The sequence below is a fragment of the Poecilia reticulata genome, chromosome 13 (assembly GCF_904066995.2).
Source record: "Poecilia reticulata chromosome 13, P_reticulata-male-v2, whole genome shotgun sequence".
Lineage (NCBI taxonomy): Eukaryota > Metazoa > Chordata > Actinopteri > Cyprinodontiformes > Poeciliidae > Poecilia > Poecilia reticulata.
In genome coordinates, this window is record NC_088842.1 from 476571 (window position 1) to 491340 (window position 14770).

The following is a 14770-nucleotide window of genomic DNA, read 5'->3' on the forward strand; positions in this document are numbered from 1 at the left end:
GTCAATCAACACAAAAGAGGAAGCTCTCCAGATGTGCAGCCTTTTACTGCGGTGGGGGCCTCGCACTGCATTTTGCATATCAAGATTACAGCCCAATGGTAACACACAGCCAGCTTTAAAAAGATACCCTTCCTCTTTCCAGAAGGGTGGCACGCAACAGCTTAGGCACTGGTTCCAACACAGTTCCACAACAGGAAAAGATGTCTTTCTTTTTTCCCCCATCACAATCACTAGCATTGTGCATATATATGTTTGTGTGTGAGTGTGAATGTGGTACAAGACTTTGGATGGAATCCACCTGCAGGACGGCTTGGAGATGCCTTTTAAATTCAATCATTTGTAATGATAAGAAAACATGGGTCATAATCATAACATTTCTCTGATCCAAGCACAAAAATTCTGAATCATGGTTTGACACTAACGTCAATGTCCAACAGATAAACCCAGTCAGAAAAATATGGGTTAGAAATATCAAAACCATGTACAAAAAAAATGCTTCTGCATTTCTTAGCAAGGTACCTTATAACAATGTCTCAAAAATGACCAAAAGATGCAAAACTTTGGATGAATGATATTAAAAGATTTACACTTTCTAAGACACTCATTCTCTCGTTGTCCAAGTACACAAAGTTAAACATTTTTAAAGAAGTACAACAAAAAGATTCTACTCTGCTCAGCTATCAATGAACAAGTGGTTATGACAAATTAGTGTACATTACAAAGGCGAAGCAGAAACAGATTGGTTTACTTACATTTTTCCCAGTGCATACTGATATCTGGCCAAAATATCAAACAGTTAAACTGAAGAAAATCAAAGTGGCGGGATGACTGACGTGCTTTATAACAGCCTGTTTCTGGCTAACAACCCCCAGGGACTTTGCAGTTTCTCTAACCACAGGTCTCCCCCTTGTACCAAGTTTCAGTCTTCATGCAGTTCAAGCTGACAAAAAACAACTACAGATCAGAAATGTTCATAAAGAAACAGATGCATGGCTTAAAAATGTAAAAAAATAATGTAACAGTGAATGAATAATTGAATGAAACAGATATATACAAAAAACCTTTTACATACATCATTCCACTTGTTGTCTAACGTTGGCAAGTTGGCAGAATTTCAGTTTCCCCAAGAAGGGCTTTTGAAAAATAGCAACAAAAATAGAAATCAAAAACTAAAGATGTTAATGAATGCAAACAGGACACAGTTCCAGACCGAGTGTTATGAGTAACGTCAGCAGAGAAAAAAGCGTCACCAGTGCCTAATGACCATAAAATGCTCAATAGTAAAATGGTAAAAGGACTGTACTTGTATAGTGCATTATCAAGTCCATAGGACTCCAAAGAGCTTCACACTATATTCAGTTATTTGCCCATTCACACACACACACACACACACACACACACACACACACACACACACTCATATGCTGATATACTGGATAGCAGCCACAGTCTGACAAAGGAGACGCTGCCTTTCATAGGCACCACCGGGTCCCCTGACCACCACCAGCAGTCTTGTGTCTTGCCCAAGGACAGAGACTGACAGACATAATAAATGCACAAATTGTAATTACAAAAATGAAATTGTTTAATGGAAACATGGCAATTTAAAAAAAAAAGAAAAGTTTTTTGATAAAAGAAAAAGTTTTTTGTGCTGGGATGAAAATGTTTTCTGGCTGTACTTAAAATACTTTATTTCTCAAAACTGCAATGGAAACACTTTTTCACATCACATGAGCTGTGATCAGCAACCGGATGTTACTACTGGTGGAAAATACAAAGAAGAAGAAGACAGGAAGTAGTGGGAGGATAATGGTGCAGAATGTTTTAAGATAATTATCGCTAGAACACACATATTCACATGTGATTTTAATTGAGTTTCTTATATAATAGAAACACCACAATTGAAAAATTGTATATTTTTGACATTAGCAGAATATCAGCAAAGTCTTGCTGGTGTAACCCAGGTTGAAATAGCCTCTTCATAAAAATAATAGTAAATTAGATAAATAGGAAGTAAATAAATAGGAAAATAAATAGGGAATTAATCGATCTTAAAACTGTTAAAAATATTAAAAATAAAAAAGAGCAACAATTAGAGACATTATAATTGCTGTATTTGATTTTTGATATTTTAATTGATTAGAGAAGCTGTATAAACCAGTTTTACTTTGTCAGAGAACTCTCTTATTCTGAAGGGTCACATTTATGTATAACCCATGTGACTAGTTTCAGCCAATCGGGTTGCTGGATTCTCTGACGTGAGGGAGAGGAGAGGCAGAGAGCGTAAAGCAAGCAGAGAGCGCAGACGAAAACGGGATTATGCTGAAAAGAAAAAAGGCAGATAAGAGAAACTGACCACTCGTAGCTGACTTTCTGTCTAAGACAAGTTTTTTTTTTGAGAAGGAGCTTTTCGCATTATTTTTTTTTCTCACCCTGACTGCCTCGGGATCATCTTTTGTGTGTTGTGGAAATGGACTTGGTGAGTTGAAAGTGTATTTTGTTTCTTCCGGTTTTTTTGATAATGTACTTGTTAAACATTTATTTAATTTAAATGGAAAGCTGTAGCGGAGGCTGTTGCTCTTGGTGCTAACAGCTGATCCGCTGAAGCTAACAGCCGCTCTTGTCAACAGAAATTCAACGGCTAATCAACTGAGGAGCTAACTGTTGCTAACTGTCGCTCTTTGTTGGCAACAGGCCCTTTTGTTTTTTTTCTTATGTTCGGCTGGGATTTGGACTAAAGAGCCTCGGATCATCACTGAGATGGATCTTCCTAAGGAGAACGAGATGGCGAGCCAACCCGGAGCTTAATGACCATCCAGTAGGAGCTACGCCCCCTGCTGGACACTGCCAACCCCCAACTTGGTACGACCTGCCTGTGTTGCAGCGAATCACTGAAACAGAATGAACTGTTGGACCATCGGAGGAAACGAGACATCAATCTGAAGCACAGTTTGACCGTCTCTGCTGAATTGTTCTGCTGTGTTTTATTCTTTCCTAACCTCTTAAGGGAAACACCAAAGACCTAAAATAGATTAAACAGATTGAAACAAACTGTAAATTAAAATAGATAAATAGTACTAACTAGAACTTAAATAGAACTATAACCTAGGTAAAATAAATAGTATCCTTAATTTAGATTTATAAAATATTCTGAAAGAAACTGGAAACTATTTTTGGAATTTGTGTCATTGTGTAACATTGTTGTTGTTTTTTTATTGTTCTTTCAACAAATAATAAGCTGGTTGTTTTACCTTAATTTTCTTTGGCCTGTGGTCATTAATTCAAAATACACTTCTCACTACTCCAGTAGCCGAACCTAGCTCTGGTCTTATTACTGTAAACACAAAGCGAGTGTTACACTTGCTTTTGTAATGGACACGCAGCTATTGTCTGTCTTTGAGTAGTGTTAAACGCTTTATCTAAGAGATGTGTAGTCAACATTAAGGCTAGGGTGCGGGTTTTGATGTCCTCCATTTTTTTATAAAGGTTAGAGTCCTTGTTAAACAGAGATTTAACTAAAGGCTAAAGGTAAGGCTCTTACAGACCCCTTACTTTGAGGAGACCCCTTAAGGGTAACTCCTCGTGTGGATAGGAAGAACATTTTTTATTTCTTTTTATTTCTTTTCTACGTTTTAATGATGTAAAGCCCCCTCTGAAAACGTCTCAGTTAAACGACGTTTGGGGTTTAGAGTCCCAGTTGACGGCGTTCAACTAAAAACCTAGAGGTTGGAGTCCTTGCCAAACAGTGTTTTTGACTAAAGTCCCAGAGGGTTAGAGTCCCAGTTAAACGACGTTTAACTGAAGTCCTAAAGGGGTGCGGGTTTTAATGTTTTTGTCTTTTTTAAAAAAAAAAAACTCTCTCTCACTGTTTATTCAATGTCACATGCTGTTTTATTTTAATTATGTAAAGCACTTTGAAATGCCTTGCTGCTGAAATGTGCTATACAAATAAAATTTGATTGATCGATTGATTGAACATTGGGTGGTTTAAGAGGTATGCGCTGAAACTACACACAAAAGACTAAATCTGATAAATCTGCTTAATATGTTAACATATGATTAGCATTCTGTTCACCAAAGGGGTGAGGAACCTCATGACTCTCTATGCCTTTCCTACCAAAGTTTGCAGTATTCTTGTCAGAAAAACTACTGTTGCAGTCCCAAGATGTGAAGTATGAGCCAGGATGCTCTCATTAGTGCTCAGAGAAAAGCTGGTGGGAAATGATGGAGTTCTTCATACAAGCTTCCCCTCAAAATGTGACTCTAATGACAGATAGTGAGCTCAGAACTTTGAGGACTGGCACTAACAACACTGGTAGATCCAAAGAGCTAGTGGTGGATGCACATGACACCTGTGAACATCTTGGGAGTGGACATCAAAAAAGTGGCCTCTTCTAAAAATTGGGTGTAGTCTGCTGTCACTCCAAAAATAAACACGCAACACTTTCCTAAAGTAGCTTTATGAATATTCAGTACAACTCCACACCACCTTGAAGCACTTTGAATTGCCTTGTTGCTTAAAATGTGCTATATAAATAAAATGACCTTACCTTACCCAACATACAGACCAGGGGTCAAAAAAGGGAAAACCTTTTGTCACGTGCACCAAAATTGTACCATCAAAAATATTCACATGCCTGGGTTGTGCTTTGGTGGTGCAGGGGTTAAGCACAACGCACATATAGAAGCCTTAGTCCTCGACGTGGCCGTTGCAGGTTCGATTCCTGGCGACCTTTGCTGTATGTCTTCCCCTTCTCTCATTACCCTCTTTCTTGTCAATTAAGTATCAAATAAAAGCCACAAGAGCCAATTAACAAAAAGTATTCACATGCCAAGAAAAACAAGATCAAGAAATATAGTAGAAGAGGGATGTTTTAATTGTAGTTCAACATTGGTACAATGGCTGTATTAAAGGAAAGGCGTTTATTTTTCTAATTCTTTAAGGATGTTTGAACAAATTTATTTTCAGTTATAAAAGCAGGATTGGGTCACTTTCTTTCAAAACAGTTGGTATATCTAGCCTGGTGAAGCAGTGTTATCTTTTCAGTAGTTGTCTGAAAATATGTGTTTCCACTTGTTATAAAAGTTTGGTTGTAAAAAGTGTTGCAATTATCAACTATTGTAAGAAAATTATGTCAATAAAAATTTGACCCTACTTAAAAAAAAGGTTTAATAAACCAAATAGTAATAAACCAAATAGAATGATTGAACCAATCATTCCAGAGCTGCAGTTAGGGGCCACAAATGGCCCCCGGACCACACTTTGGACACCCCTGACACAGACGCTCCATCACTCATACTGACAAGTTAAGTAAACATTCTGCTGAAAACCTCACAAGGAAACTCAAAAGAGCATCAGAGTGAACATTTTTGGTGAATCGGGATATACTTTAGAAAACTCTAGATCATTCCTCTCCTCACTCCATTTTTACTTCATCTATTTTACTCAACGTTTCAGCAAGCATAACATAATAATCTCTGCTTAACCCTTGTGTGTGTGAGGACTTTGGCAAATGATACAAGTTTTACGTGTGTGGGGTCGCTTGGACCCCATTTCTACATACAAGGGTTGAGGAGGTGAGATGTTTGATTTTGGCTTCATTGAGAATCATGTTTGGAGATGTTCTGTAGTATTTGTGTTTCACAACCATGTAGAGTTTCACATGCCTAAAGAAGAAACCGGCACTCCTGATACTAAAGCAAAGAGAAACAACCTGCTTATATATGTCAGGGCTTGTCGAGGAATCACTTTCAGAATAATTTTGAAATGAATCCTTCATCCCCGTTTTCACTTTCAGGGAGGAGCAAACCAAAAAAAAGTGATGGTAAGTTGTAAAAGCCGGATCTTTCTGGCTGCAACATCAGGCTCAGGCATCTCTAGCAGAATGGTTTTCCAGCACTGACCTGTTTAGACATGACACCAGTAAATTGGCCCAGCTTGCAGTGTTTGTGTAGTATGTCAGAGGTTCCTGATAAGAAATAATAACCTTTAATGACCCTTTCTAGAAATGCAGTGCTGAGTAAACGTTAACCTGGTGTTTACGGAGCATAAGCTGATTAGAAGACAGATGTGTCTCAGGATAACACTGTCCTTAAGATACAAACCTAAGAGGCTTTATTGAGCCCTCATCAATGTCTCACTGATTATTCCAATAATATTTGAAAGCTTTACACCAGATTAAAAGCTATGTGAGTCAGAGACAAATGTAGCTTACTCCTTATATGTTCTCTGCGATTAAATGTAATGATTCATCAAAGGAGAATTGGAGTAGGTGTGGGTGAGATTTATTTTCTCTCTTCTTCCACCACATTTTTCATTAGATCTGCCTTTCACAGTCACTCCTGATCATAAGACTTGTTCACAGTGTTTTATTTAGATTTAATGTGTCAGACCACCAAAAGGTAGGGCAGAGAAAGAACAGAGAACCTTCGGAAATCTTCGTCAACAAAAGAAAAGGCTTCGGCTTCATCAGACTGGAGTTGAAAACGCAGAGATGGAAATATTTTTTATGAATGGACCTCTAAAAAAATGTGCTGTGCATTTGCATCAAGCCTCTTCTACACCACTTCCCTTTCATCAAATCACAGTTAGCTTCCACACTCCTCATGGTGAACAGAATTCAGCTATGTGCAGTTATACACTCCAATATCAATTTCAATAAAAAAATAAATCCCATTTCATCTCACAGAGCTCTGTTCAGTCTGCCTTATAAAGATAGAAAGATGGTGAAATAAGTGTAAACCTACCAATACATGGGCATTAAGATCAACTGAAAGAGCAGGAATCACAGAAGTAGTCAAGATGATTATTTCCACCACCTCCCCGATATCGGCATCATTCTCTTCTTTCGACATGGACTTTGTTGAGGTTATAAATTTTACCCAATTGTTAACATTTTGCTTTGACATGTGATGCACCAGTTCGACGCCAAGAAGCTTCCCAGAGATTGCCTGTGCTGTGAAGAGAGAAGTGCCAATCCAAACGAGGCGACTGTTAATGTTAATTCAATATGTGGAAGCACGACCAACACAGACTGAACAACTTTGTTCACGTCCTCCGCTGCCATTGTTAAAACAACAGGCAGAAAATCTAAGTCATTATTCACTACTTCTACTTCCGTTTTCTGATTGGCTTGATAGAAAAATTACCTAGAACAATCTAAGTCAAGGGGAGCCCAGATTGTGCTGGAAGCAAGATTTTTTTTCCAAGTTGTATTGCACAATAAGGAAATGGCCAGCAGTGTTTCTCCTCCCTGGTTCTCAACGCCCCCCTTCCCTGCATGTGTTAGGTGTTTCCCTTCTGCCAAACCTGAATTGTATCTCTGGGTGATTAACAGGCTTCTGCAGCACCTGATGGTCATGCAATCATTTGAATCAGCTGTTCTTGAATAGAGGCACATCTAAAACATGCAGAGCAGGAGGGCAGTGAGGACTGGAGTTGAGAAACACTGGTGTACAGTAAGAATGACCTTTTAGCAATTCATTCTCGCCTGTCTGCTTCTGCTCTCCAAAGCTTTTTGTTTCCCCACTGCTGAATCACAAGAACCTCCTGAGCACATCTCATCTCGTCATTTTAATACAAATTTCTGAATATTGCTTTTGTCTCCTAAGAGCGTTTGCTTTTGTGTCAAACATTGAATTATGACACCGGAGCCAAAGAAGCCTATGAGAAGTGGGCAAAAGTTTGCCAGGGGGCTTGTGAAGAGAAGAGCAAAATTATACAATTTTCATCATACAAGGGCTCACAGCTGCGACAATGAGTACCGATTTCGACAGTTCTGGTTGCCCATACAGAACTTTTGAGTGACAAAAATAGCTTCATCTTGTTCTCAGCCTCTCGTCGTTCACCCCTGTCTAGTCTGATGAATGTTTGCACGTCCATTTCATGTGAAACTATTGTTAGGTTAGAATTTTGTGGGTGTGTTTGTTCATACATCCAGTCTCTCCCGTGAACAGGACTCTTCTCCTTTTACAGCAAATAACTGAACTTTCCTCAACATTTCCTCAACTTACAAATTGTGTCATCATCTTAGAGTTACGACTTGGCTTTCTGTCATCCTTGCATGTCACATTAAGAATTTGCTCAAACACAAATCCCACCTGCCAGGGTGCAGGGGGGATGAGAGAAGGAGATAATTCAAGCTTTCCTTGGAAGACACCGTTTGATAAATGATTCAGAAAAACAATCTTTCTTGTCACTCCTTTTTCCTTCTCCAAGGCATAAATTAGAGAGTAAGCCTTGAATGCTGCAAGGCGTCTTGCCACATGACTCATTAACTTGAACCAATTTTGATCAATTAATTGGCTCCAGAACAACAGTCTAAAGAGTACTGATAGATGTTAGTTCCTGTTTTTACTCAATCTTGGCTTTCCCTTTTTGTCAGGTGCAAGCTGCCACAGCAAGTTCAGGTATGAAGGAAGTGCTCTGGGGGAATTTCCCCAAAACAATTTTTCCCAGCTAGTGCAGATTATTAAAACAGATATAGCTGGAGATGCTTGATCGTTTCTGAGTCAAAAAAAGAAACAGCTAAACAGTGTAATAAGAGACAGCATTTATAAAGTGTGAATAGAGATTAAATTGTAGGATGTACATATTACAGAACTTATACAAAAAGCAGCTGTTTTTCTCTGTCATGTTCAGCAGCTTCTGGTGAATTTCCTCTTTCCATCTCAAACCACACACTGTTCAGATAAACTAGAAACAAATCTTCTGTCCACACACATAGTGTCTTGCAAGAATATCCAGTCCTTAAAAGTATCACATTTTTGAGCATAGAGACTGTAAAGATTGATATATTTGAAATTTTATGTAAGACACCAACAAACAGTAATGCATATTCTTGAAGTGAAAGCATAATAATAATAATAATAATAATAATAATAATAATAATAATAATAATACTTTATTTATCCCCTAAGGGAGGGGAAATTTAGTTTGTCCTAGCATTGCATACAATAACAACAACAATAAATAACAATGAGCATATAATGATGGTCCTAAGGACACTCAGTACATTAAATATATAATCAACATTTAAAATGCACAGCTCTAGAGACTAAATGTATGTAAAGTCTGATAGCCTGGGGCAGAAAGGACTTGCTGTAGCGTTCTTTAGCACATCTGGGCTGCAAGTAATCTTTGGCTATGTCTGCCTTTTAGACTGTCCACCATGCTGTAGAGGGGATGGAAGGGGCTATTCTTGATAGCCCCTTCCATCTGATCTTCTTCAGCATTCTGTCTCTCATCACCTCTTCCAATAGAGCCAGTTTGATCCCTACAACTGACTCAGCCTTTCTGATCAGTTTAAGTGTGTTTGAGTCTTTCACCTTCATTGCAACACACCACTGCATTGAAGATGGAACTAGCCACTGATGACTGATAAAACATGAAGAGCATCCTACTGCAGATGTTAAAAGACCTGAGCTTCCATAGAGTCTGCTCATGGCCTTTTTGTAGAGCACATCATTGTTCATAGTCTACTGTAGCTTCCTGTCTAATGTAACACCGAGGTACTTGTAGGATTGATCCTGCTCCACATCTACTCTGAGATGGAGATTGGGAGCCAAAGTATTTTCTTGTTGCAGAAACTAACAATAATTTCCTTGGTCTTGTTTACATTAAGTAGGAGTTGGTTCTCTCTGCACCAAGTCACAAAATTATCCACCAATGTCCTGCATCCACCTCCTGTCCCCCTTCCACACACCTCATGATAGCCGTGTCATCTGAGTACTTTTGCAGATGGCACAGTTTGGAACAGTACTTAAAGTCTGCAGTGTATTGAAGATGGAAGGGTCTTGGTGAATAGAAAGGGAGACAGCACAGTTCCATGCTCGATGTTACATATTAGACGGTGTGATTTACAGCTCTGTAATCTCACATACTGAGGTCTGGCTGTCAGATAGTCGATGATCCAGGTGATGAGTGATGCATCTATGTCCATTTTAGCCAGCTTCTCCCATAGTAATCCTGGCTGGATAGTGTTGAAGACTGATGAAAAGTCAAAGAAAAGGATGCGGACAGTGGTGTCAGGTCTGTCAAGGGAGGAATACGCCCTCTGCAGCAGGTGTATAATTGCATCATCCACTCCTAAGTGGGGCTGGTATGCAAACTGGAGAGGGTCTTGGTCTGCATCCACCTGTGACCACAGATGTACCAGAACCAGCCTCTCCATAACCTTCATAATGTGAGAGTTCAGAGCAATGGCTGTATAGTCGTTCAGTGTTTTTGGAAAAATCTTCTTTGGTACTGGAACCAAGCACCATGTTTCCATAGTTCTGATTCTCTATGGAGCTTCAGGCTCACGTTAAACGGGTACTGTAGGACTCCACATAACTGACCTGAACATGTCTTTAGGAACTTAGGGCTGATTTTGTCTGGACCAGGAGATTTCGCAGGGTGAAGTTTATCCAGCTGTCTTTTCACCTGGTCAGCAGTAATCGTAAAACTACGATGTGTGGGAAGAGGGAATTTAACTAGGGACTCGGGAGTCAAACCGGTTAAAGAACTGGTTCAACTCGTTTGCCCATTTGAGATCCCCCCAGCAGGGCAGTTAGCTTTCCTCTTCAGTCCTGTGATCTCTCTCATCCCAGTTCAAACCTCTAGCATTGTTATATTTAATTTTCTCCCATACACAGGTCCGTCTTCACACAGTTTATGTTTCAGCTGTTTTTGTATGCTTATGACTGATTACCAGACTTAAAGACACTCTTTTTGTTATTAAGTAGAGTTTTAATGCATGGCCCAAGTAGTTTTTTGTCTGTTTTTTAATAAAGGTAAAAAAAATATGGCATAACATATTCAGCTACATACAGTCAAATTTTCAATTTTCCTGTCTCCCCTGATGAAAAGCTTCCCCACATGTTAATGCTGCCATTGCCATTATTCGCCGTTGGGATGGCTCTTAGGGGCCATGTGGTTTCTGTCACACAGTTTTCTGAAGGTAGGCCAAATAATGAAATTGTGATCTCATCTGACTAAAGCACATTTTTCCACATGTTTGCTGCGCGCACTACGTGGCTTGTGGCAAACTTTAAATGAGACTTTTCTTTTTCTTGTACCATTCATCTAAGAAAGGCCAGATTTCAAGACAAAAATATTTTTCCCACATCCAATTTAAGTTTTAAGTCTTTGAATACCGAGTCAGAGTCAAGCTTCAAGTTTTTCACAACTGAAAAAAGATTTTTCTCATCTGGACCAACTCTAACTCTGCATTGATGTGGGTTAGGTTTCAAACCCATAGAAAAAATCCAGCAGCTTCTTTTGCATAACTGGAGACTTTTCACCTGGCCGTGCAGAAACCTTTAAAAAGGGGTACATTGAACAAAATCCTAAAACATTGGTTTTAGGCCAAATATTGAGGCACTGAATAAACTTACACAAAAATGTCACAATTTGCAAATGCAGCACCCATAAAGGCGCAGTGTCTAACTTTTATTTTTAAAAAAAATACACTTCTTACATATTTGTTCAAACTGTTGCATGTCGTAAAAATATATTATGAGACAGATAATCTGTTAAAAGGTCGATTTCCAACACCTGAGCTACTATTGCTGTTTGAAGAAATGCACTGCTTCCAACTAAAAACAACCAATCAGAGCCAGGAGGAGGGTCTTAGTGCTGTTAACCAAACTCATGTACTCACTGCTAAATGTGCTAATGGTGGAGAAGCAACTCACAATTGGAGACAACCCGTTTATCCACTGTCATCGGTGGCCATGCTAACATGCTAAGAGGTGGCAGTGTAGAAGAGAGCAAGGTGAGAGGGGGAGGTGGGATGAGCAGCTCGCACATTAGGGTGACTGACAGCCCTATCACCGTCCTCATGACTCAGATTGGTTGTTTCTAGTTGGCACTGACACGGGCCCCTGCAGGATATTATCAGAAGGTACGCACAAAACTATCATTGCACCTGATCCACATGAACACAGTCACCTTCCCAACAAGCATGAACCGCACAAATCTAACCCACATTGATATGCCACACGAACACCATGCGCCTGGCACAGAAACCGCAGACCTGATCCACACTATGCCCAACTGTCGTACTCTGTCGTATTATTTATACTAAATAATAAAGACAGGAAAGCAAAGCCTACCCGTATGAGGAGCAAGATACTGAATCTCAGGTTTAGGTGGTTTTATCAGAGACTTCCAGAGGAGGACATGAAGCAACAATGATTGCTTCATTTCTACTCTTTGTGACAAATGTTTTGACTAGATTTAACTGTTTAACTCTCCCAGTCTAGTGTGATGCTGAGGAAGAGCGCGGAAGATGGCACGGTCTGTCAATGGAGAATCGATGGAGTGTCTTGCTTAGTTCCCAAAACCACACAGACACACGCGCACGCACACAAAATAAGTCTTAAAAGCACACATGAACTGTGCAAATGCTGGTTAAAGAGATCAGTTGGGGTCAGTGAGACCCCTCTTAGAACTGCAACAGGGTTAAAGGTCCAATTATTCATTTTAGCTAGCTTCACTGCATGGTAACATTAGCTCACAGAAAGGACGCCACACTGCTAAATAAACAAAAGTAAACTGACCAATAACATTCAGGTTTAGGATGCACATGTGCTCACAGACTCACATAGATGTGGGCTACATACACAAAAGGCCATTTTTATTTTTTTCCCCCACAATTTTGTTAGTAGTAAATGGGGAAAATAATAAAAAAGTACAATAACTGTCATATTTTTTTTTTTACTCTGAGGATCACAGTGCGTTCTGCCGTACAGCTGCATGCGTCCCTGAGCACTGGGAGAAGGTAGGGGAGCTCAGTTTTTTTAACAGATTATTTGTCTCGTACTATACTGTCACAACATGACAGTTTGAACAAATATGTAAAAATATATATTTTTTGTAAAAGTTACATACTGCAACTTTAAATTCCAATTTATACAACTTATCTGCAAAAAAAATTGTTGATTTGGAGTTTAATTATTGTTTAATCTCTCAGCTGCTCTGTCAGAGTTATTGATGTGCCACCAGGTTGCATCTGTGATTAACACCCTTCTTTTCAGGCCTGTCCGTTCAGATGGACATCAATGCCTTCGTAGGTTTGCAATTGTGTGAAATACACAGTCTATACAGAAACACCTCAGAAAAAAACACCCACATACTATCCGCAAATATTCCAAGAATTCCCGGTCAATCACCTCAGAGGCATGGAAAACCATCAGATTTGAGCAAAATGCTTTTGTATGACTTTTTTGCCTGTTTCCTTGTGTTGTGAAATGTAAGGAGCCTGAGGTCAAATACTTGGCTGGAGTCTGACTCAGCACTGATATATGCTTATGAGTCAGACTGCAGCTTCACTGTGTGTCTGCCTTAAAGATGAAGTACAGAAGCAGAACATGCTGCCACGTGTTTTAGTACGGCCTTTTAAAAATTCAGTGATTTTGTTAATGTCTAATAAGTGTATGATATTCTGTAAATGGTGCTAAAAACAGGATTTTCTAATCTGACATTGCAGCTCCTGCAAAGGAGGTGCCCACTTGTATGCAAAAAATGGGGGCAAAAAATAAGTACTGTAGAGAAAAAATATATACTTTATATATTTCAAATATACTTACATTTGTGTAAGAACATTTTAAGTATACTATGTATTAAGTGTACTACCTATAAATACGAAGTAGAGGTGTGTCGATCGATCGGCCACCGATCATAATCGGCCGATTTCCGTGATCACAGTCTCTTGTTGTCAATCACCAAAATGATCACCTGTATCTCACTTCTCAGCCTGCTCAGCAACAAATCCTTATAAAACTCTGAGAGTGAATGGGGACGTTTGTGTGTTGCGGTGGAAAATTACCTCCGGAGTGAAGCACGTCAAAATGCATCAACACAACGAATCTAATATGGCATTTAAAAAACAAACACTTGACGGAGTTTCTTTACATCGAGGCTCAACACAGGAAAAAATGACATCCGGAGCAGCCAGATAGCAGGTAAAGCACATGCTGGTTCTGCCCCCATTGTTGGACCAGAACGTCTGCTTAAGGCCGCAGCATGTAACGTAAACAACAACAGTAACAATTTCATATATTAAAACTTTTGCTATGTCCAAACATGAGAGATAATTTATGAAAAAATAAATAAATAATAATAATAATCGATCTCCTCTGCCTCGTCCCTATTTCTGCAGAATTACTCAGCTCAGTGAGAAACAACCAATCAGAACCAGCATTAATCAGCTAGCTGTGCTCTTGGAAAGTTTTGATTCAGTAATTCATGATTGTTTATTTTGATGCAACCTGCATTTGACTTTGAATGAATGTTTCCCTCTTTTACTACACATTATTTGATATATGCAGTGTTGTGAGATTTATTTGACTCTTGTATAATTTAGGGTCCAGAGAGCCTTACGGTTGAATGTTATTTAACTGATTGCAGGTTTTTCAGATGTTCTTTTGACTGAGTAGCTGCTGTATTGTGCCTGCATTTCACATTAATTAGGTGAATTTATTACCAGATCATTTTTTAATTTTGCCATTTCACATAATATCATTTATAACAAACGCGAAAAATAAACAGGTCAATCCAGGTGATCGGCAAATATCGGCCTCATGGGTGATCAGTATCGGAATTGGCAGCAGAAAACCTGATCGGAGCATCCCTAATACGAAGTAAACTAAAAGTATGCTTGTACCAATTTTGACATTATAACTTTAAACACACTTAAATATAATTGTACCAAAATATACTTTTAAGAAATATATTAAATAAAAGTATATTATAAGTGAATCAAAATATATATTTGAGCAAGTGTAT

General features: G+C 38.9%; 1 long non-coding RNA gene across 1 annotated transcript; it reads left to right on the forward strand.

Moving 5' to 3' along the window:
• The first annotated feature begins 1665 nt into the window (after positions 1 to 1665).
• LOC145554642 (uncharacterized) lies at positions 1666 to 3972 on the forward strand. The gene is made up of 2 exons (XR_014090623.1): positions 1666 to 2479; positions 2695 to 3972. It is a non-coding gene; the product is annotated as an uncharacterized LOC145554642 (long non-coding RNA).
• The last annotated feature ends 10798 nt before the right edge of the window (positions 3973 to 14770 follow it).